The sequence below is a fragment of the Ranitomeya variabilis genome, chromosome 5 (assembly GCF_051348905.1).
Source record: "Ranitomeya variabilis isolate aRanVar5 chromosome 5, aRanVar5.hap1, whole genome shotgun sequence".
In the NCBI taxonomy this organism is placed as follows: Eukaryota; Metazoa; Chordata; class Amphibia; order Anura; family Dendrobatidae; genus Ranitomeya; species Ranitomeya variabilis.
The window spans coordinates 62840436-62859497 of NC_135236.1; the positions used below are offsets into that span (position 1 = coordinate 62840436).

The 19062-nt window shown below is 40.4% G+C and overlaps 34 non-coding genes across 34 annotated transcripts; 12 read left to right on the forward strand and 22 right to left on the reverse strand.

The window, feature by feature from the left end:
* Positions 1–390: 390 nt before the first annotated feature.
* On the reverse strand, positions 391–462 carry TRNAE-UUC (transfer RNA glutamic acid (anticodon UUC)). Its single transcript has one exon. It is a non-coding gene; the product is annotated as a tRNA-Glu (tRNA).
* An 88-nt stretch (positions 463–550) lies between these two features.
* On the forward strand, positions 551–623 carry TRNAM-CAU (transfer RNA methionine (anticodon CAU)). Its single transcript has one exon. It is a non-coding gene; the product is annotated as a tRNA-Met (tRNA).
* Positions 624–925: 302 nt separating this feature from the next.
* TRNAE-CUC (transfer RNA glutamic acid (anticodon CUC)) lies at positions 926–997 on the reverse strand. The gene has a single exon. It is a non-coding gene; the product is annotated as a tRNA-Glu (tRNA).
* A 1067-nt stretch (positions 998–2064) lies between these two features.
* TRNAE-UUC (transfer RNA glutamic acid (anticodon UUC)) lies at positions 2065–2136 on the reverse strand. The gene has a single exon. It is a non-coding gene; the product is annotated as a tRNA-Glu (tRNA).
* Positions 2137–2224: 88 nt separating this feature from the next.
* TRNAM-CAU (transfer RNA methionine (anticodon CAU)) lies at positions 2225–2297 on the forward strand. The gene has a single exon. It is a non-coding gene; the product is annotated as a tRNA-Met (tRNA).
* A 302-nt stretch (positions 2298–2599) lies between these two features.
* Positions 2600–2671, reverse strand: TRNAE-CUC (transfer RNA glutamic acid (anticodon CUC)). The gene has a single exon. It is a non-coding gene; the product is annotated as a tRNA-Glu (tRNA).
* A 1067-nt stretch (positions 2672–3738) lies between these two features.
* On the reverse strand, positions 3739–3810 carry TRNAE-UUC (transfer RNA glutamic acid (anticodon UUC)). Its single transcript has one exon. It is a non-coding gene; the product is annotated as a tRNA-Glu (tRNA).
* Positions 3811–3898: 88 nt separating this feature from the next.
* On the forward strand, positions 3899–3971 carry TRNAM-CAU (transfer RNA methionine (anticodon CAU)). Its single transcript has one exon. It is a non-coding gene; the product is annotated as a tRNA-Met (tRNA).
* A 302-nt stretch (positions 3972–4273) lies between these two features.
* TRNAE-CUC (transfer RNA glutamic acid (anticodon CUC)) lies at positions 4274–4345 on the reverse strand. The gene has a single exon. It is a non-coding gene; the product is annotated as a tRNA-Glu (tRNA).
* Positions 4346–5412: 1067 nt separating this feature from the next.
* TRNAE-UUC (transfer RNA glutamic acid (anticodon UUC)) lies at positions 5413–5484 on the reverse strand. The gene has a single exon. It is a non-coding gene; the product is annotated as a tRNA-Glu (tRNA).
* Positions 5485–5572: 88 nt separating this feature from the next.
* On the forward strand, positions 5573–5645 carry TRNAM-CAU (transfer RNA methionine (anticodon CAU)). Its single transcript has one exon. It is a non-coding gene; the product is annotated as a tRNA-Met (tRNA).
* Positions 5646–5947: 302 nt separating this feature from the next.
* On the reverse strand, positions 5948–6019 carry TRNAE-CUC (transfer RNA glutamic acid (anticodon CUC)). The gene has a single exon. It is a non-coding gene; the product is annotated as a tRNA-Glu (tRNA).
* Positions 6020–7089: 1070 nt separating this feature from the next.
* Positions 7090–7161, reverse strand: TRNAE-UUC (transfer RNA glutamic acid (anticodon UUC)). The gene has a single exon. It is a non-coding gene; the product is annotated as a tRNA-Glu (tRNA).
* An 88-nt stretch (positions 7162–7249) lies between these two features.
* On the forward strand, positions 7250–7322 carry TRNAM-CAU (transfer RNA methionine (anticodon CAU)). Its single transcript has one exon. It is a non-coding gene; the product is annotated as a tRNA-Met (tRNA).
* Positions 7323–8764: 1442 nt separating this feature from the next.
* TRNAE-UUC (transfer RNA glutamic acid (anticodon UUC)) lies at positions 8765–8836 on the reverse strand. Its single transcript has one exon. It is a non-coding gene; the product is annotated as a tRNA-Glu (tRNA).
* Positions 8837–8924: 88 nt separating this feature from the next.
* Positions 8925–8997, forward strand: TRNAM-CAU (transfer RNA methionine (anticodon CAU)). Its single transcript has one exon. It is a non-coding gene; the product is annotated as a tRNA-Met (tRNA).
* A 302-nt stretch (positions 8998–9299) lies between these two features.
* TRNAE-CUC (transfer RNA glutamic acid (anticodon CUC)) lies at positions 9300–9371 on the reverse strand. Its single transcript has one exon. It is a non-coding gene; the product is annotated as a tRNA-Glu (tRNA).
* Positions 9372–10438: 1067 nt separating this feature from the next.
* TRNAE-UUC (transfer RNA glutamic acid (anticodon UUC)) lies at positions 10439–10510 on the reverse strand. Its single transcript has one exon. It is a non-coding gene; the product is annotated as a tRNA-Glu (tRNA).
* Positions 10511–10598: 88 nt separating this feature from the next.
* TRNAM-CAU (transfer RNA methionine (anticodon CAU)) lies at positions 10599–10671 on the forward strand. Its single transcript has one exon. It is a non-coding gene; the product is annotated as a tRNA-Met (tRNA).
* A 302-nt stretch (positions 10672–10973) lies between these two features.
* TRNAE-CUC (transfer RNA glutamic acid (anticodon CUC)) lies at positions 10974–11045 on the reverse strand. The gene has a single exon. It is a non-coding gene; the product is annotated as a tRNA-Glu (tRNA).
* A 1068-nt stretch (positions 11046–12113) lies between these two features.
* Positions 12114–12185, reverse strand: TRNAE-UUC (transfer RNA glutamic acid (anticodon UUC)). Its single transcript has one exon. It is a non-coding gene; the product is annotated as a tRNA-Glu (tRNA).
* An 88-nt stretch (positions 12186–12273) lies between these two features.
* TRNAM-CAU (transfer RNA methionine (anticodon CAU)) lies at positions 12274–12346 on the forward strand. Its single transcript has one exon. It is a non-coding gene; the product is annotated as a tRNA-Met (tRNA).
* A 302-nt stretch (positions 12347–12648) lies between these two features.
* Positions 12649–12720, reverse strand: TRNAE-CUC (transfer RNA glutamic acid (anticodon CUC)). The gene has a single exon. It is a non-coding gene; the product is annotated as a tRNA-Glu (tRNA).
* A 1067-nt stretch (positions 12721–13787) lies between these two features.
* Positions 13788–13859, reverse strand: TRNAE-UUC (transfer RNA glutamic acid (anticodon UUC)). Its single transcript has one exon. It is a non-coding gene; the product is annotated as a tRNA-Glu (tRNA).
* An 88-nt stretch (positions 13860–13947) lies between these two features.
* On the forward strand, positions 13948–14020 carry TRNAM-CAU (transfer RNA methionine (anticodon CAU)). Its single transcript has one exon. It is a non-coding gene; the product is annotated as a tRNA-Met (tRNA).
* Positions 14021–14322: 302 nt separating this feature from the next.
* On the reverse strand, positions 14323–14394 carry TRNAE-CUC (transfer RNA glutamic acid (anticodon CUC)). The gene has a single exon. It is a non-coding gene; the product is annotated as a tRNA-Glu (tRNA).
* Positions 14395–15460: 1066 nt separating this feature from the next.
* On the reverse strand, positions 15461–15532 carry TRNAE-UUC (transfer RNA glutamic acid (anticodon UUC)). Its single transcript has one exon. It is a non-coding gene; the product is annotated as a tRNA-Glu (tRNA).
* An 88-nt stretch (positions 15533–15620) lies between these two features.
* TRNAM-CAU (transfer RNA methionine (anticodon CAU)) lies at positions 15621–15693 on the forward strand. The gene has a single exon. It is a non-coding gene; the product is annotated as a tRNA-Met (tRNA).
* A 302-nt stretch (positions 15694–15995) lies between these two features.
* Positions 15996–16067, reverse strand: TRNAE-CUC (transfer RNA glutamic acid (anticodon CUC)). Its single transcript has one exon. It is a non-coding gene; the product is annotated as a tRNA-Glu (tRNA).
* A 1068-nt stretch (positions 16068–17135) lies between these two features.
* Positions 17136–17207, reverse strand: TRNAE-UUC (transfer RNA glutamic acid (anticodon UUC)). The gene has a single exon. It is a non-coding gene; the product is annotated as a tRNA-Glu (tRNA).
* Positions 17208–17295: 88 nt separating this feature from the next.
* Positions 17296–17368, forward strand: TRNAM-CAU (transfer RNA methionine (anticodon CAU)). Its single transcript has one exon. It is a non-coding gene; the product is annotated as a tRNA-Met (tRNA).
* A 302-nt stretch (positions 17369–17670) lies between these two features.
* Positions 17671–17742, reverse strand: TRNAE-CUC (transfer RNA glutamic acid (anticodon CUC)). Its single transcript has one exon. It is a non-coding gene; the product is annotated as a tRNA-Glu (tRNA).
* Positions 17743–18809: 1067 nt separating this feature from the next.
* On the reverse strand, positions 18810–18881 carry TRNAE-UUC (transfer RNA glutamic acid (anticodon UUC)). Its single transcript has one exon. It is a non-coding gene; the product is annotated as a tRNA-Glu (tRNA).
* Positions 18882–18969: 88 nt separating this feature from the next.
* On the forward strand, positions 18970–19042 carry TRNAM-CAU (transfer RNA methionine (anticodon CAU)). Its single transcript has one exon. It is a non-coding gene; the product is annotated as a tRNA-Met (tRNA).
* Positions 19043–19062: the final 20 nt, after the last annotated feature.

Genomic DNA, 19062 nt, shown 5'->3' on the forward strand with positions numbered 1-19062 from the left:
AATTAGCATATCAGTTGGTAATCTGAAGAATATGATTTTATTCCTCACACGTGGTAATACTCCCTCCTTTTCTCAAGAGATTTTGTTACCAACTCAGAACTTTCCCATTAATTTCTGAAACGTTTCCGATTGGAAAGGAAGTAGGAGCCCTAACGACAGACAGAACACATGGATTGTTGAGTCCCTTAACACTTTGGAGTAAAAAGGTGTAGTTGAGAATGAGTTAAGCTATGAAACAAAATTAAATCTTGTGCAAAAGGTCAGAATGAATGACAAATACCCTGGTGTTTAGCATTTTTGACTGCATTGTGCAAATTCTATCTGAAATACTTTTATCTGCAAAACACATTTCAGTCTTTGAATGTTGGCAGTAGTACAGAAAAAAGTGCATTCCCATACCGGGAGTCGAACCCGGGCCGCCTGGGTGAAAACCAGGAATCCTAACCGCTAGACTATATGGGAATAGATACCTTCAAACTCATTGACAATATGAAAAAAATAAGTTTCGTGCCTTGCACAAGAAATGTCTGCAGATTAGCATGTGTGTCTTTCCTCGTTAGCGCAGTAGGTAGCGCGTCAGTCTCATAATCTGAAGGTCGTGAGTTCGATCCTCACACGGGGCAGCATATTCCTCTTTTCTTAAGAGATCTTGTCCCCAACTTAGAACTTTCCCTTTCAGTTCTAAAACAATTCTGATAGTTAAGGAATTGTGAACCCAAATGACAGATAGTACACATGGGTTGTTGAGTCTCTTAACACTTTTGGTGTAAAAAGAGGTAGTTGGGAATGGTTTGAGCTATGAAAAGTCACAGGGAGCTGGTGTTCAGCATTTTTGACGCTTAAATCCAAATTGTACCTGAAATACTTTGGTCCGAAAACAACGTGTCAGTCTTTGAAAGTTGGCGGTAGTACAGAAAAGGGTACTTTCCCATACCAGGAGTCGAACCCGGGCCGCCTGGGTGAGAACCAGGAATCCTAACCGCTAGACCATATGGGAAATGATGCATATCAGAATCAGTGACAATCTAAAAAAAAGAAGTTTACTACTTGGCACAAGAAACGTCTGCTGTTCAGTTTTCGCAACTTGCCTCGTTAACACAGTAGGAAGCAAATCAGTCTCATAAGCTGAAGGTTGAACGTTTGATGGTCAGAAGAGGCACTGGCCCCTTGTTTTTTCAATCAATTCTGTCTCCATCGTGGCTAGAGAGCCACCGATTTTTCCCATTCAGTACCAAAACATAACCGATTGCAGCAAGGAGGAGAGCTCTAATGACAGACAGGGAAAAAAGGGTTGCTGAGTCCCTTAAAACCTAGGAGTTAAATAAGAGAAATAAGAATGGTTTGAGATTTGACCTCCAATGGTATGTGGTGCAAATAAATATCCAAAAACTCTGGTGGTTGACATTTTTGCTGCATAGAGCAGCTCAAACCTAAACTGATTCCATCTACAAGGTACGTGGCAGCTTTTGAATGTGCGTACATGTACCAAAGGAGGGTCACTCCCATAGCAGGAATTGAACCAGTAAACCAGGGATACTAGGTCCTTTTCCACATGGGTAAAGCTTTACACTATCCAACAAAACAGTTTAAAAAAAAAAAAAAAAAAAAAAGTTTTATGCTTTGATTGAATAACTTTTACATCACTAAAGCTAAAACTTACCACATGAACACCATAATTAGCATATCAGTTGGTAATCTGAAGAATATGATTTTATTCCTCACACGTGGTAATACTCCCTCCTTTTCTCAAGAGATTTTGTTACCAACTCAGAACTTTCCCATTAATTTCTGAAACGTTTCCGATTGGAAAGGAAGTAGGAGCCCTAACGACAGACAGAACACATGGATTGTTGAGTCCCTTAACACTTTGGAGTAAAAAGGTGTAGTTGAGAATGAGTTAAGCTATGAAACAAAATTAAATCTTGTGCAAAAGGTCAGAATGAATGACAAATACCCTGGTGTTTAGCATTTGTGACTGCATTGTGCAAATTCTATCTGAAATACTTTTATCTGCAAAACACATTTCGGTCTTTGAATGTTGGCAGTAGTACAGAAAAAAGTGCATTCCCATACCGGGAGTCGAACCCGGGCCGCCTGGGTGAAAACCAGGAATCCTAAACGCTAGACCATATGGGAATAGATACCTTCAAACTCATTGACAATATGAAAAAAATAAGTTTCGTGCCTTGCACAAGAAATGTCTGCAGATTAGCATGTGTGTCTTGCCTCGTTAGCGCAGTAGGTAGCGCGTCAGTCTCATAATCTGAAGGTCGTGAGTTCGATCCTCACACGGGGCAGCATATTCCTCTTTTCTTAAGAGATCTTGTCCCCAACTTAGAACTTTCCCTTTCAGTTCTAAAACAATTCTGATAGTTAAGGAATTGTGAACCCAAATGACAGATAGTACACATGGGTTGTTGAGTCTCTTAACACTTTTGGTGTAAAAAGAGGTAGTTGGGAATGGTTTGAGCTATGAAAAGTCACAGGGAGCTGGTGTTCAGCATTTTTGACGCTTAAATCCAAATTGTACCTGAAATACTTTGGTCCGAAAACAACGTGTCAGTCTTTGAAAGTTGGCGGTAGTACAGAAAAGGGTACTTTCCCATACCGGGAGTCGAACCCGGGCCGCCTGGGTGAGAACCAGGAATCCTAACCGCTAGACCATATGGGAAATGATGCATATCAGAATCAGTGACAATCTAAAAAAAAGAAGTTTACTACTTGGCACAAGAAACTTCTGCTGTTCAGTTTTCGCAACTTGCCTCGTTAACACAGTAGGAAGCAAATCAGTCTCATAAGCTGAAGGTTGAACGTTTGATGGTCAGAAGAGGCACTGGCCCCTTGTTTTTTCAATGAATTCTGTCTCCATCGTGGCTAGAGAGCCACCGATTTTTCCCATTCAGTACCAAAACATAACCGATTGCAGCAAGGAGGAGAGCTCTAATGACAGACAGGGAAAAAAGGGTTGCTGAGTCCCTTAAATCCTAGGAGTTAAATAAGAGAAATAAGAATGGTTTGAGATTTGACCTCCAATGGTATGTGGTGCAAATAAATATCCAAAAACTCTGGTGGTTGACATTTTTGCTGCATAGAGCAGCTCAAACCTAAACTGATTCCATCTACAAGGTACGTGGCAGCTTTTGAATGTGCGTACATGTACCAAAGGAGGGTCACTCCCATAGCAGGAATTGAACCAGTAAACCAGGGATACTAGGTCCTTTTCCACATGGGTAAAGCTTTACACTATCCAACAAAACAGTTTAAAAAAAAAAAAAAAAAAAAAAGTTTTATGCTTTGATTGAATAACTTTTACATCACTAAAGCTAAAACTTACCACATGAACACCATAATTAGCATATCAGTTGGTAATCTGAAGAATATGATTTTATTCCTCACACGTGGTAATACTCCCTCCTTTTCTCAAGAGATTTTGTTACCAACTCAGAACTTTCCCATTAATTTCTGAAACGTTTCCGATTGGAAAGGAAGTAGGAGCCCTAACGACAGACAGAACACATGGATTGTTGAGTCCCTTAACACTTTGGAGTAAAAAGGTGTAGTTGAGAATGAGTTAAGCTATGAAACAAAATTAAATCTTGTGCAAAAGGTCAGAATGAATGACAAATACCCTGGTGTTTAGCATTTGTGACTGCATTGTGCAAATTCTATCTGAAATACTTTTATCTGCAAAACACATTTCGGTCTTTGAATGTTGGCAGTAGTACAGAAAAAAGTGCATTCCCATACCGGGAGTCGAACCCGGGCCGCCTGGGTGAAAACCAGGAATCCTAAACGCTAGACCATATGGGAATAGATACCTTCAAACTCATTGACAATATGAAAAAAATAAGTTTCGTGCCTTGCACAAGAAATGTCTGCAGATTAGCATGTGTGTCTTGCCTCGTTAGCGCAGTAGGTAGCGCGTCAGTCTCATAATCTGAAGGTCGTGAGTTCGATCCTCACACGGGGCAGCATATTCCTCTTTTCTTAAGAGATCTTGTCCCCAACTTAGAACTTTCCCTTTCAGTTCTAAAACAATTCTGATAGTTAAGGAATTGTGAACCCAAATGACAGATAGTACGCATGGGTTGTTGAGTCTCTTAACACTTTTGGTGTAAAAAGAGGTAGTTGGGAATGGTTTGAGCTATGAAAAGTCACAGGGAGCTGGTGTTCAGCATTTTTGACGCTTAAATCCAAATTGTACCTGAAATACTTTGGTCCGAAAACAACGTGTCAGTCTTTGAAAGTTGGCGGTAGTACAGAAAAGGGTACTTTCCCATACCAGGAGTCGAACCCGGGCCGCCTGGGTGAGAACCAGGAATCCTAACCGCTAGACCATATGGGAAATGATGCATATCAGAATCAGTGACAATCTAAAAAAAAGAAGTTTACTACTTGGCACAAGAAACTTCTGCTGTTCAGTTTTCGCAACTTGCCTCGTTAACACAGTAGGAAGCAAATCAGTCTCATAAGCTGAAGGTTGAACGTTTGATGGTCAGAAGAGGCACTGGCCCCTTGTTTTTTCAATGAATTCTGTCTCCATCGTGGCTAGAGAGCCACCGATTTTTCCCATTCAGTACCAAAACATAACCGATTGCAGCAAGGAGGAGAGCTCTAATGACAGACAGGGAAAAAAGGGTTGCTGAGTCCCTTAAATCCTAGGAGTTAAATAAGAGAAATAAGAATGGTTTGAGATTTGACCTCCAATGGTATGTGGTGCAAATAAATATCCAAAAACTCTGGTGGTTGACATTTTTGCTGCATAGAGCAGCTCAAACCTAAACTGATTCCATCTACAAGGTACGTGGCAGCTTTTGAATGTGCGTACATGTACCAAAGGAGGGTCACTCCCATAGCAGGAATTGAACCAGTAAACCAGGGATACTAGGTCCTTTTCCACATGGGTAAAGCTTTACACTATCCAACAAAACAGTTTAAAAAAAAAAAAAAAAAAAAAAGTTTTATGCTGTGATTGAATAACTTTTACATCACTAAAGCTAAAACTTACCACATGAACACCATAATTAGCATATCAGTTGGTAATCTGAAGAATATGATTTTATTCCTCACACGTGGTAATACTCCCTCCTTTTCTCAAGAGATTTTGTTACCAACTCAGAACTTTCCCATTAATTTCTGAAACGTTTCCGATTGGAAAGGAAGTAGGAGCCCTAACGACAGACAGAACACATGGATTGTTGAGTCCCTTAACACTTTGGAGTAAAAAGGTGTAGTTGAGAATGAGTTAAGCTATGAAACAAAATTAAATCTTGTGCAAAAGGTCAGAATGAATGACAAATACCCTGGTGTTTAGCATTTGTGACTGCATTGTGCAAATTCTATCTGAAATACTTTTATCTGCAAAACACATTTCGGTCTTTGAATGTTGGCAGTAGTACAGAAAAAAGTGCATTCCCATACCGGGAGTCGAACCCGGGCCGCCTGGGTGAAAACCAGGAATCCTAAACGCTAGACCATATGGGAATAGATACCTTCAAACTCATTGACAATATGAAAAAAATAAGTTTCGTGCCTTGCACAAGAAATGTCTGCAGATTAGCATGTGTGTCTTGCCTCGTTAGCGCAGTAGGTAGCGCGTCAGTCTCATAATCTGAAGGTCGTGAGTTCGATCCTCACACGGGGCAGCATATTCCTCTTTTCTTAAGAGATCTTGTCCCCAACTTAGAACTTTCCCTTTCAGTTCTAAAACAATTCTGATAGTTAAGGAATTGTGAACCCAAATGACAGATAGTACGCATGGGTTGTTGAGTCTCTTAACACTTTTGGTGTAAAAAGAGGTAGTTGGGAATGGTTTGAGCTATGAAAAGTCACAGGGAGCTGGTGTTCAGCATTTTTGACGCTTAAATCCAAATTGTACCTGAAATACTTTGGTCCGAAAACAACGTGTCAGTCTTTGAAAGTTGGCGGTAGTACAGAAAAGGGTACTTTCCCATACCGGGAGTCGAACCCGGGCCGCCTGGGTGAGAACCAGGAATCCTAACCGCTAGACCATATGGGAAATGATGCACAACAGAATCAGTGACAATCTAAAAAAAAGAAGTTTACTACTTGGCACAAGAAACTTCTGCTGTTCAGTTTTCGCAACTTGCCTCGTTAACACAGTAGGAAGCAAATCAGTCTCATAAGCTGAAGGTTGAACGTTTGATGGTCAGAAGAGGCACTGGCCCCTTGTTTTTTCAATGAATTCTGTCTCCATCGTGGCTAGAGAGCCACCGATTTTTCCCATTCAGTACCAAAACATAACCGATTGCAGCAAGGAGGAGAGCTCTAATGACAGACAGGGAAAAAAGGGTTGCTGAGTCCCTTAAAACCTAGGAGTTAAATAAGAGAAATAAGAATGGTTTGAGATTTGACCTCCAATGGTATGTGGTGCAAATAAATATCCAAAAACTCTGGTGGTTGACATTTTTGCTGCATAGAGCAGCTCAAACCTAAACTGATTCCATCTACAAGGTACGTGGCAGCTTTTGAATGTGCGTACATGTACCAAAGGAGGGTCACTCCCATAGCAGGAATTGAACCAGTAAACCAGGGATACTAGGTCCTTTTCCACATGGGTAAAGCTTTACACTATCCAACAAAACAGTTTAAAAAAAAAAAAAAAAAAAAAAAAAGTTTTATGCTTTGATTGAATAACTTTTACATCACTAAAGCTAAAACTTACCACATGAACACCATAATTAGCATATCAGTTGGTAATCTGAAGAATATGATTTTATTCCTCACACGTGGTAATACTCCCTCCTTTTCTCAAGAGATTTTGTTACCAACTCAGAACTTTCCCATTAATTTCTGAAACGTTTCCGATTGGAAAGGAAGTAGGAGCCCTAACGACAGACAGAACACATGGATTGTTGAGTCCCTTAACACTTTGGAGTAAAAAGGTGTAGTTGAGAATGAGTTAAGCTATGAAACAAAATTAAATCTTGTGCAAAAGGTCAGAATGAATGACAAATACCCTGGTGTTTAGCATTTGTGACTGCATTGTGCAAATTCTATCTGAAATACTTTTATCTGCAAAACACATTTCGGTCTTTGAATGTTGGCAGTAGTACAGAAAAAAGTGCATTCCCATACCGGGAGTCGAACCCGGGCCGCCTGGGTGAAAACCAGGAATCCTAAACGCTAGACCATATGGGAATAGATACCTTCAAACTCATTGACAATATGAAAAAAATAAGTTTCGTGCCTTGCACAAGAAATGTCTGCAGATTAGCATGTGTGTCTTGCCTCGTTAGCGCAGTAGGTAGCGCGTCAGTCTCATAATCTGAAGGTCGTGAGTTCGATCCTCACACGGGGCAGCATATTCCTCTTTTCTTAAGAGATCTTGTCCCCAACTTAGAACTTTCCCTTTCAGTTCTAAAACAATTCTGATAGTTAAGGAATTGTGAACCCAAATGACAGATAGTACGCATGGGTTGTTGAGTCTCTTAACACTTTTGGTGTAAAAAGAGGTAGTTGGGAATGGTTTGAGCTATGAAAAGTCACAGGGAGCTGGTGTTCAGCATTTTTGACGCTTAAATCCAAATTGTACCTGAAATACTTTGGTCCGAAAACAACGTGTCAGTCTTTGAAAGTTGGCGGTAGTACAGAAAAGGGTACTTTCCCATACCAGGAGTCGAACCCGGGGCGCCTGGGTGAGAAGCAGGAATCCTAACCGCTAGACCATATGGGAAATGATGCATATCAGAATCAGTGACAATCTAAAAAAAAAGAAGTTTACTACTTGGCACAAGAAACTTCTGCTGTTCAGTTTTCGCAACTTGCCTCGTTAACACAGTAGGAAGCAAATCAGTCTCATAAGCTGAAGGTTGAACGTTTGATGGTCAGAAGAGGCACTGGCCCCTTGTTTTTTCAATGAATTCTGTCTCCATCGTGGCTAGAGAGCCACCGATTTTTCCCATTCAGTACCAAAACATAACCGATTGCAGCAAGGAGGAGAGCTCTAATGACAGACAGGGAAAAAAGGGTTGCTGAGTCCCTTAAAACCTAGGAGTTAAATAAGAGAAATAAGAATGGTTTGAGATTTGACCTCCAATGGTATGTGGTGCAAATAAATATCCAAAAACTCTGGTGGTTGACATTTTTGCTGCATAGAGCAGCTCAAACCTAAACTGATTCCATCTACAAGGTACGTGGCAGCTTTTGAATGTGCGTACATGTACCAAAGGAGGGTCACTCCCATAGCAGGAATTGAACCAGTAAACCAGGGATACTAGGTCCTTTTCCACATGGGTAAAGCTTTACACTATCCAACAAAACAGTTTAAAAAAAAAAAAAAAAAAAAAAGTTTTATGCTTTGATTGAATAACTTTTACATCACTAAAGCTAAAACTTACCACATGAACACCATAATTAGCATATCAGTTGGTAATCTGAAGAATATGATTTTATTCCTCACACGTGGTAATACTCCCTCCTTTTCTCAAGAGATTTTGTTACCAACTCAGAACTTTCCCATTAATTTCTGAAACGTTTCCGATTGGAAAGGAAGTAGGAGCCCTAACGACAGACAGAACACATGGATTGTTGAGTCCCTTAACACTTTGGAGTAAAAAGGTGTAGTTGAGAATGAGTTAAGCTATGAAACAAAATTAAATCTTGTGCAAAAGGTCAGAATGAATGACAAATACCCTGGTGTTTAGCATTTGTGACTGCATTGTGCAAATTCTATCTGAAATACTTTTATCTGCAAAACACATTTCGGTCTTTGAATGTTGGCAGTAGTACAGAAAAAAGTGCATTCCCATACCGGGAGTCGAACCCGGGCCGCCTGGGTGAAAACCAGGAATCCTAAACGCTAGACCATATGGGAATAGATACCTTCAAACTCATTGACAATATGAAAAAAATAAGTTTCGTGCCTTGCACAAGAAATGTCTGCAGATTAGCATGTGTGTCTTGCCTCGTTAGCGCAGTAGGTAGCGCGTCAGTCTCATAATCTGAAGGTCGTGAGTTCGATCCTCACACGGGGCAGCATATTCCTCTTTTCTTAAGAGATCTTGTCCCCAACTTAGAACTTTCCCTTTCAGTTCTAAAACAATTCTGATAGTTAAGGAATTGTGAACCCAAATGACAGATAGTACACATGGGTTGTTGAGTCTCTTAACACTTTTGGTGTAAAAAGAGGTAGTTGGGAATGGTTTGAGCTATGAAAAGTCACAGGGAGCTGGTGTTCAGCATTTTTGACGCTTAAATCCAAATTGTACCTGAAATACTTTGGTCCGAAAACAACGTGTCAGTCTTTGAAAGTTGGCGGTAGTACAGAAAAGGGTACTTTCCCATACCGGGAGTCGAACCCGGGCCGCCTGGGTGAGAACCAGGAATCCTAACCGCTAGACCATATGGGAAATGATGCATATCAGAATCAGTGACAATCTAAAAAAAAGAAGTTTACTACTTGGCACAAGAAACTTCTGCTGTTCAGTTTTCGCAACTTGCCTCGTTAACACAGTAGGAAGCAAATCAGTCTCATAAGCTGAAGGTTGAACGTTTGATGGTCAGAAGAGGCACTGGCCCCTTGTTTTTTCAATGAATTCTGTCTCCATCGTGGCTAGAGAGCCACCGATTTTTCCCATTCAGTACCAAAACATAACCGATTGCAGCAAGGAGGAGAGCTCTAATGACAGACAGGGAAAAAAGGGTTGCTGAGTCCCTTAAATCCTAGGAGTTAAATAAGAGAAATAAGAATGGTTTGAGATTTGACCTCCAATGGTATGTGGTGCAAATAAATATCCAAAAACTCTGGTGGTTGACATTTTTGCTGCATAGAGCAGCTCAAACCTAAACTGATTCCATCTACAAGGTACGTGGCAGCTTTTGAATGTGCGTACATGTACCAAAGGAGGGTCACTCCCATAGCAGGAATTGAACCAGTAAACCAGGGATACTAGGTCCTTTTCCACATGGGTAAAGCTTTACACTATCCAACAAAACAGTTTAAAAAAAAAAAAAAAAAAAAAAGTTTTATGCTTTGATTGAATAACTTTTACATCACTAAAGCTAAAACTTACCACATGAACACCATAATTAGCATATCAGTTGGTAATCTGAAGAATATGATTTTATTCCTCACACGTGGTAATACTCCCTCCTTTTCTCAAGAGATTTTGTTACCAACTCAGAACTTTCCCATTAATTTCTGAAACGTTTCCGATTGGAAAGGAAGTAGGAGCCCTAACGACAGACAGAACACATGGATTGTTGAGTCCCTTAACACTTTGGAGTAAAAAGGTGTAGTTGAGAATGAGTTAAGCTATGAAACAAAATTAAATCTTGTGCAAAAGGTCAGAATGAATGACAAATACCCTGGTGTTTAGCATTTGTGACTGCATTGTGCAAATTCTATCTGAAATACTTTTATCTGCAAAACACATTTCGGTCTTTGAATGTTGGCAGTAGTACAGAAAAAAGTGCATTCCCATACCGGGAGTCGAACCCGGGCCGCCTGGGTGAAAACCAGGAATCCTAAACGCTAGACCATATGGGAATAGATACCTTCAAACTCATTGACAATATGAAAAAAATAAGTTTCGTGCCTTGCACAAGAAATGTCTGCAGATTAGCATGTGTGTCTTGCCTCGTTAGCGCAGTAGGTAGCGCGTCAGTCTCATAATCTGAAGGTCGTGAGTTCGATCCTCACACGGGGCAGCATATTCCTCTTTTCTTAAGAGATCTTGTCCCCAACTTAGAACTTTCCCTTTCAGTTCTAAAACAATTCTGATAGTTAAGGAATTGTGAACCCAAATGACAGATAGTACGCATGGGTTGTTGAGTCTCTTAACACTTTTGGTGTAAAAAGAGGTAGTTGGGAATGGTTTGAGCTATGAAAAGTCACAGGGAGCTGGTGTTCAGCATTTTTGACGCTTAAATCCAAATTGTACCTGAAATACTTTGGTCCGAAAACAACGTGTCAGTCTTTGAAAGTTGGCGGTAGTACAGAAAAGGGTACTTTCCCATACCGGGAGTCGAACCCGGGCCGCCTGGGTGAGAACCAGGAATCCTAACCGCTAGACCATATGGGAAATGATGCATATCAGAATCAGTGACAATCTAAAAAAAAGAAGTTTACTACTTGGCACAAGAAACTTCTGCTGTTCAGTTTTCGCAACTTGCCTCGTTAACACAGTAGGAAGCAAATCAGTCTCATAAGCTGAAGGTTGAACGTTTGATGGTCAGAAGAGGCACTGGCCCCTTGTTTTTTCAATCAATTCTGTCTCCATCGTGGCTAGAGAGCCACCGATTTTTCCCATTCAGTACCAAAACATAACCGATTGCAGCAAGGAGGAGAGCTCTAATGACAGACAGGGAAAAAAGGGTTGCTGAGTCCCTTAAATCCTAGGAGTTAAATAAGAGAAATAAGAATGGTTTGAGATTTGACCTCCAATGGTATGTGGTGCAAATAAATATCCAAAAACTCTGGTGGTTGACATTTTTGCTGCATAGAGCAGCTCAAACCTAAACTGATTCCATCTACAAGGTACGTGGCAGCTTTTGAATGTGCGTACATGTACCAAAGGAGGGTCACTCCCATAGCAGGAATTGAACCAGTAAACCAGGGATACTAGGTCCTTTTCCACATGGGTAAAGCTTTACACTATCCAACAAAACAGTTTAAAAAAAAAAAAAAAAAAAAAAAGTTTTATGCTTTGATTGAATAACTTTTACATCACTAAAGCTAAAACTTACCACATGAACACCATAATTAGCATATCAGTTGGTAATCTGAAGAATATGATTTTATTCCTCACACGTGGTAATACTCCCTCCTTTTCTCAAGAGATTTTGTTACCAACTCAGAACTTTCCCATTAATTTCTGAAACGTTTCCGATTGGAAAGGAAGTAGGAGCCCTAACGACAGACAGAACACATGGATTGTTGAGTCCCTTAACACTTTGGAGTAAAAAGGTGTAGTTGAGAATGAGTTAAGCTATGAAACAAAATTAAATCTTGTGCAAAAGGTCAGAATGAATGACAAATACCCTGGTGTTTAGCATTTGTGACTGCATTGTGCAAATTCTATCTGAAATACTTTTATCTGCAAAACACATTTCGGTCTTTGAATGTTGGCAGTAGTACAGAAAAAAGTGCATTCCCATACCGGGAGTCGAACCCGGGCCGCCTGGGTGAAAACCAGGAATCCTAAACGCTAGACCATATGGGAATAGATACCTTCAAACTCATTGACAATATGAAAAAAATAAGTTTCGTGCCTTGCACAAGAAATGTCTGCAGATTAGCATGTGTGTCTTGCCTCGTTAGCGCAGTAGGTAGCGCGTCAGTCTCATAATCTGAAGGTCGTGAGTTCGATCCTCACACGGGGCAGCATATTCCTCTTTTCTTAAGAGATCTTGTCCCCAACTTAGAACTTTCCCTTTCAGTTCTAAAACAATTCTGATAGTTAAGGAATTGTGAACCCAAATGACAGATAGTACGCATGGGTTGTTGAGTCTCTTAACACTTTTGGTGTAAAAAGAGGTAGTTGGGAATGGTTTGAGCTATGAAAAGTCACAGGGAGCTGGTGTTCAGCATTTTTGACGCTTAAATCCAAATTGTACCTGAAATACTTTGGTCCGAAAACAACGTGTCAGTCTTTGAAAGTTGGCGGTAGTACAGAAAAGGGTACTTTCCCATACCGGGAGTCGAACCCGGGCCGCCTGGGTGAGAACCAGGAATCCTAACCGCTAGACCATATGGGAAATGATGCATATCAGAATCAGTGACAATCTAAAAAAAAGAAGTTTACTACTTGGCACAAGAAACTTCTGCTGTTCAGTTTTCGCAACTTGCCTCGTTAACACAGTAGGAAGCAAATCAGTCTCATAAGCTGAAGGTTGAACGTTTGATGGTCAGAAGAGGCACTGGCCCCTTGTTTTTTCAATCAATTCTGTCTCCATCGTGGCTAGAGAGCCACCGATTTTTCCCATTCAGTACCAAAACATAACCGATTGCAGCAAGGAGGAGAGCTCTAATGACAGACAGGGAAAAAGGGTTGCTGAGTCCCTTAAAACCTAGGAGTTAAATAAGAGAAATAAGAATGGTTTGAGATTTGACCTCCAATGGTATGTGGTGCAAATAAATATCCAAAAACTCTGGTGGTTGACATTTTTGCTGCATAGAGCAGCTCAAACCTAAACTGATTCCATCTACAAGGTACGTGGCAGCTTTTGAATGTGCGTACATGTACCAAAGGAGGGTCACTCCCATAGCAGGAATTGAACCAGTAAACCAGGGATACTAGGTCCTTTTCCACATGGGTAAAGCTTTACACTATCCAACAAAACAGTTTAAAAAAAAAAAAAAAAAAAAAAAGTTTTATGCTTTGATTGAATAACTTTTACATCACTAAAGCTAAAACTTACCACATGAACACCATAATTAGCATATCAGTTGGTAATCTGAAGAATATGATTTTATTCCTCACACGTGGTAATACTCCCTCCTTTTCTCAAGAGATTTTGTTACCAACTCAGAACTTTCCCATTAATTTCTGAAACGTTTCCGATTGGAAAGGAAGTAGGAGCCCTAACGACAGACAGAACACATGGATTGTTGAGTCCCTTAACACTTTGGAGTAAAAAGGTGTAGTTGAGAATGAGTTAAGCTATGAAACAAAATTAAATCTTGTGCAAAAGGTCAGAATGAATGACAAATACCCTGGTGTTTAGCATTTGTGACTGCATTGTGCAAATTCTATCTGAAATACTTTTATCTGCAAAACACATTTCGGTCTTTGAATGTTGGCAGTAGTACAGAAAAAAGTGCATTCCCATACCGGGAGTCGAACCCGGGCCGCCTGGGTGAAAACCAGGAATCCTAAACGCTAGACCATATGGGAATAGATACCTTCAAACTCATTGACAATATGAAAAAAATAAGTTTCGTGCCTTGCACAAGAAATGTCTGCAGATTAGCATGTGTGTCTTGCCTCGTTAGCGCAGTAGGTAGCGCGTCAGTCTCATAATCTGAAGGTCGTGAGTTCGATCCTCACACGGGGCAGCATATTCCTCTTTTCTTAAGAGATCTTGTCCCCAACTTAGAACTTTCCCTTTCAGTTCTAAAACAATTCTGATAGTTAAGGAATTGTGAACCCAAATGACAGATAGTACACATGGGTTGTTGAGTCTCTTAACACTTTTGGTGTAAAAAGAGGTAGTTGGGAATGGTTTGAGCTATGAAAAGTCACAGGGAGCTGGTGTTCAGCATTTTTGACGCTTAAATCCAAATTGTACCTGAAATACTTTGGTCCGAAAACAACGTGTCAGTCTTTGAAAGTTGGCGGTAGTACAGAAAAGGGTACTTTCCCATACCGGGAGTCGAACCCGGGCCGCCTGGGTGAGAACCAGGAATCCTAACCGCTAGACCATATGGGAAATGATGCATATCAGAATCAGTGACAATCTAAAAAAAAGAAGTTTACTACTTGGCACAAGAAACTTCTGCTGTTCAGTTTTCGCAACTTGCCTCGTTAACACAGTAGGAAGCAAATCAGTCTCATAAGCTGAAGGTTGAACGTTTGATGGTCAGAAGAGGCACTGGCCCCTTGTTTTTTCAATCAATTCTGTCTCCATCGTGGCTAGAGAGCCACCGATTTTTCCCATTCAGTACCAAAACATAACCGATTGCAGCAAGGAGGAGAGCTCTAATGACAGACAGGGAAAAAAGGGTTGCTGAGTCCCTTAAAACCTAGGAGTTAAATAAGAGAAATAAGAATGGTTTGAGATTTGACCTCCAATGGTATGTGGTGCAAATAAATATCCAAAAACTCTGGTGGTTGACATTTTTGCTGCATAGAGCAGCTCAAACCTAAACTGATTCCATCTACAAGGTACGTGGCAGCTTTTGAATGTGCGTACATGTACCAAAGGAGGGTCACTCCCTTAGCAGGAATTGAACCAGTAAACCAGGGATACTAGGTCCTTTTCCACATGGGTAAAGCTTTACACTATCCAACAAAACAGTTTAAAAAAAAAAAAAAAAAAGAAGTTTTATGCTTTGATTGAATAACTTTTACATCACTAAAGCTAAAACTTACCACATGAACACCATAATTAGCATATCAGTTGGTAATCTGAAGAATATGATTTTATTCCTCACACGTGGTAATACTCCCTCCTTTTCTCAAGAGATTTTGTTACCAACTCAGAACTTTCCCATTAATTTCTGAAACGTTTCCGATTGGAAAGGAAGTAGGAGCCCTAACGACAGACAGAACACATGGATTGTTGAGTCCCTTAACACTTTGGAGTAAAAAGGTGTAGTTGAGAATGAGTTAAGCTATGAAACAAAATTAAATCTTGTGCAAAAGGTCAGAATGAATGACAAATACCCTGGTGTTTAGCATTTGTGACTGCATTGTGCAAATTCTATCTGAAATACTTTTATCTGCAAAACACATTTCGGTCTTTGAATGTTGGCAGTAGTACAGAAAAAAGTGCATTCCCATACCGGGAGTCGAACCCGGGCCGCCTGGGTGAAAACCAGGAATCCTAAACGCTAGACCATATGGGAATAGATACCTTCAAACTCATTGACAATATGAAAAAAATAAGTTTCGTGCCTTGCACAAGAAATGTCTGCAGATTAGCATGTGTGTCTTGCCTCGTTAGCGCAGTAGGTAGCGCGTCAGTCTCATAATCTGAAGGTCGTGAGTTCGATCCTCACACGGGGCAGCATATTCCTCTTTTCTTAAGAGATCTTGTCCCCAACTTAGAACTTTCCCTTTCAGTTCTAAAACAATTCTGATAGTTAAGGAATTGTGAACCCAAATGACAGATAGTACGCATGGGTTGTTGAGTCTCTTAACACTTTTGGTGTAAAAAGAGGTAGTTGGGAATGGTTTGAGCTATGAAAAGTCACAGGGAGCTGGTGTTCAGCATTTTTGACGCTTAAATCCAAATTGTACCTGAAATACTTTGGTCCGAAAACAACGTGTCAGTCTTTGAAAGTTGGCGGTAGTACAGAAAAGGGTACTTTCCCATACCGGGAGTCGAACCCGGGCCGCCTGGGTGAGAACCAGGAATCCTAACCGCTAGACCATATGGGAAATGATGCATATCAGAATCAGTGACAATCTAAAAAAAAGAAGTTTACTACTTGGCACAAGAAACTTCTGCTGTTCAGTTTTCGCAACTTGCCTCGTTAACACAGTAGGAAGCAAATCAGTCTCATAAGCTGAAGGTTGAACGTTTGATGGTCAGAAGAGGCACTGGCCCCTTGTTTTTTCAATCAATTCTGTCTCCATCGTGGCTAGAGAGCCACCGATTTTTCCCATTCAGTACCAAAACATAACCGATTGCAGCAAGGAGGAGAGCTCTAATGACAGACAGAGAAAAAAGGGTTGCTGAGTCCCTTAAATCCTAGGGGTTAAATAAGAGAAATAAGAATGGTTTGAGATTTGACCTCCAATGGTATGTGGTGCAAATAAATATCCAAAAACTCTGGTGGTTGACATTTTTGCTGCATAGAGCAGCTCAAACCTAAACTGATTCCATCTACAAGGTACGTGGCAGCTTTTGAATGTGCGTACATGTACCAAAGGAGGGTCACTCCCATAGCAGGAATTGAACCAGTAAACCAGGGATACTAGGTCCTTTTCCACATGGGTAAAGCTTTACACTATCCAACAAAACAGTTTAAAAAAAAAAAAAAAAAAAAAAAGTTTTATGCTTTGATTGAATAACTTTTACATCACTAAAGCTAAAACTTACCACATGAACACCATAATTAGCATATCAGTTGGTAATCTGAAGAATATGATTTTATTCCTCACACGTGGTAATACTCCCTCCTTTTCTCAAGAGATTTTGTTACCAACTCAGAACTTTCCCATTAATTTCTGAAACGTTTCCGATTGGAAAGGAAGTAGGAGCCCTAACGACAGACAGAACACATGGATTGTTGAGTCCCTTAACACTTTGGAGTAAAAAGGTGTAGTTGAGAATGAGTTAAGCTATGAAACAAAATTAAATCTTGTGCAAAAGGTCAGAATGAATGACAAATACCCTGGTGTTTAGCATTTGTGACTGCATTGTGCAAATTCTATCTGAAATACTTTTATCTGCAAAACACATTTCGGTCTTTGAATGTTGGCAGTAGTACAGAAAAAAGTGCATTCCCATACCGGGAGTCGAACCCGGGCCGCCTGGGTGAAAACCAGGAATCCTAAACGCTAGACCATATGGGAATAGATACCTTCAAACTCATTGACAATATGAAAAAAATAAGTTTCGTGCCTTGCACAAGAAATGTCTGCAGATTAGCATGTGTGTCTTGCCTCGTTAGCGCAGTAGGTAGCGCGTCAGTCTCATAATCTGAAGGTCGTGAGTTCGATCCTCACACGGGGCAGCATATTCCTCTTTTCTTAAGAGATCTTGTCCCCAACTTAGAACTTTCCCTTTCAGTTCTAAAACAATTCTGATAGTTAAGGAATTGTGAACCCAAATGACAGATAGTACGCATGGGTTGTTGAGTCTCTTAACACTTTTGGTGTAAAAAGAGGTAGTTGGGAATGGTTTGAGCTATGAAAAGTCACAGGGAGCTGGTGTTCAGCATTTTTGACGCTTAAATCCAAATTGTACCTGAAATACTTTGGTCCGAAAACAACGTGTCAGTCTTTGAAAGTTGGCGGTAGTACAGAAAAGGGTACTTTCCCATACCGGGAGTCGAACCCGGGCCGCCTGGGTGAGAACCAGGAATCCTAACCGCTAGACCATATGGGAAATGATGCATATCAGAATCAGTGACAATCTAAAAAAAAGAAGTTTACTACTTGGCACAAGAAACTTCTGCTGTTCAGTTTTCGCAACTTGCCTCGTTAACACAGTAGGAAGCAAATCAGTCTCATAAGCTGAAGGTTGAACGTTTGATGGTCAGAAGAGGCACTGGCCCCTTGTTTTTTCAATCAATTCTGTCTCCATCGTGGCTAGAGAGCCACCGATTTTTCCCATTCAGTACCAAAACATAACCGATTGCAGCAAGGAGGAGAGCTCTAATGACAGACAGGGAAAAAGGGTTGCTGAGTCCCTTAAAACCTAGGAGTTAAATAAGAGAAATAAGAATGGTTTGAGATTTGACCTCCAATGGTATGTGGTGCAAATAAATATCCAAAAACTCTGGTGGTTGACATTTTTGCTGCATAGAGCAGCTCAAACCTAAACTGATTCCATCTACAAGGTACGTGGCAGCTTTTGAATGTGCGTACATGTACCAAAGGAGGGTCACTCCCATAGCAGGAATTGAACCAGTAAACCAGGGATACTAGGTCCTTTTCCACATGGGTAAAGCTTTACACTATCCAACAAAACAGTTTAAAAAAAAAAAAAAAAAAAAAAAGTTTTATGCTTTGATTGAATAACTTTTACATCACTAAAGCTAAAACTTACCACATGAACACCATAATTAGCATATCAGTTGGTAATCTGAAGAATATGATTTTATTCCTCACACGTGGTAATACTCCCTCCTTTTCTCAAGAGATTTTGTTACCAACTCAGAACTTTCCCATTAATTTCTGAAACGTTTCCGATTGGAAAGGAAGTAGGAGCCCTAACGACAGACAGAACACATGGATTGTTGAGTCCCTTAACACTTTGGAGTAAAAAGGTGTAGTTGAGAATGAGTTAAGCTATGAAACAAAATTAAATCTTGTGCAAAAGGTCAGAATGAATGACAAATACCCTGGTGTTTAGCATTTGTGACTGCATTGTGCAAATTCTATCTGAAATACTTTTATCTGCAAAACACATTTCGGTCTTTGAATGTTGGCAGTAGTACAGAAAAAAGTGCATTCCCATACCGGGAGTCGAACCCGGGCCGCCTGGGTGAAAACCAGGAATCCTAAACGCTAGACCATATGGGAATAGATACCTTCAAACTCATTGACAATATGAAAAAAATAAGTTTCGTGCCTTGCACAAGAAATGTCTGCAGATTAGCATGTGTGTCTTGCCTCGTTAGCGCAGTAGGTAGCGCGTCAGTCTCATAATCTGAAGGTCGTGAGTTCGATCCTCACACGGGGCAGCATATTCCTCTTTTCTTAA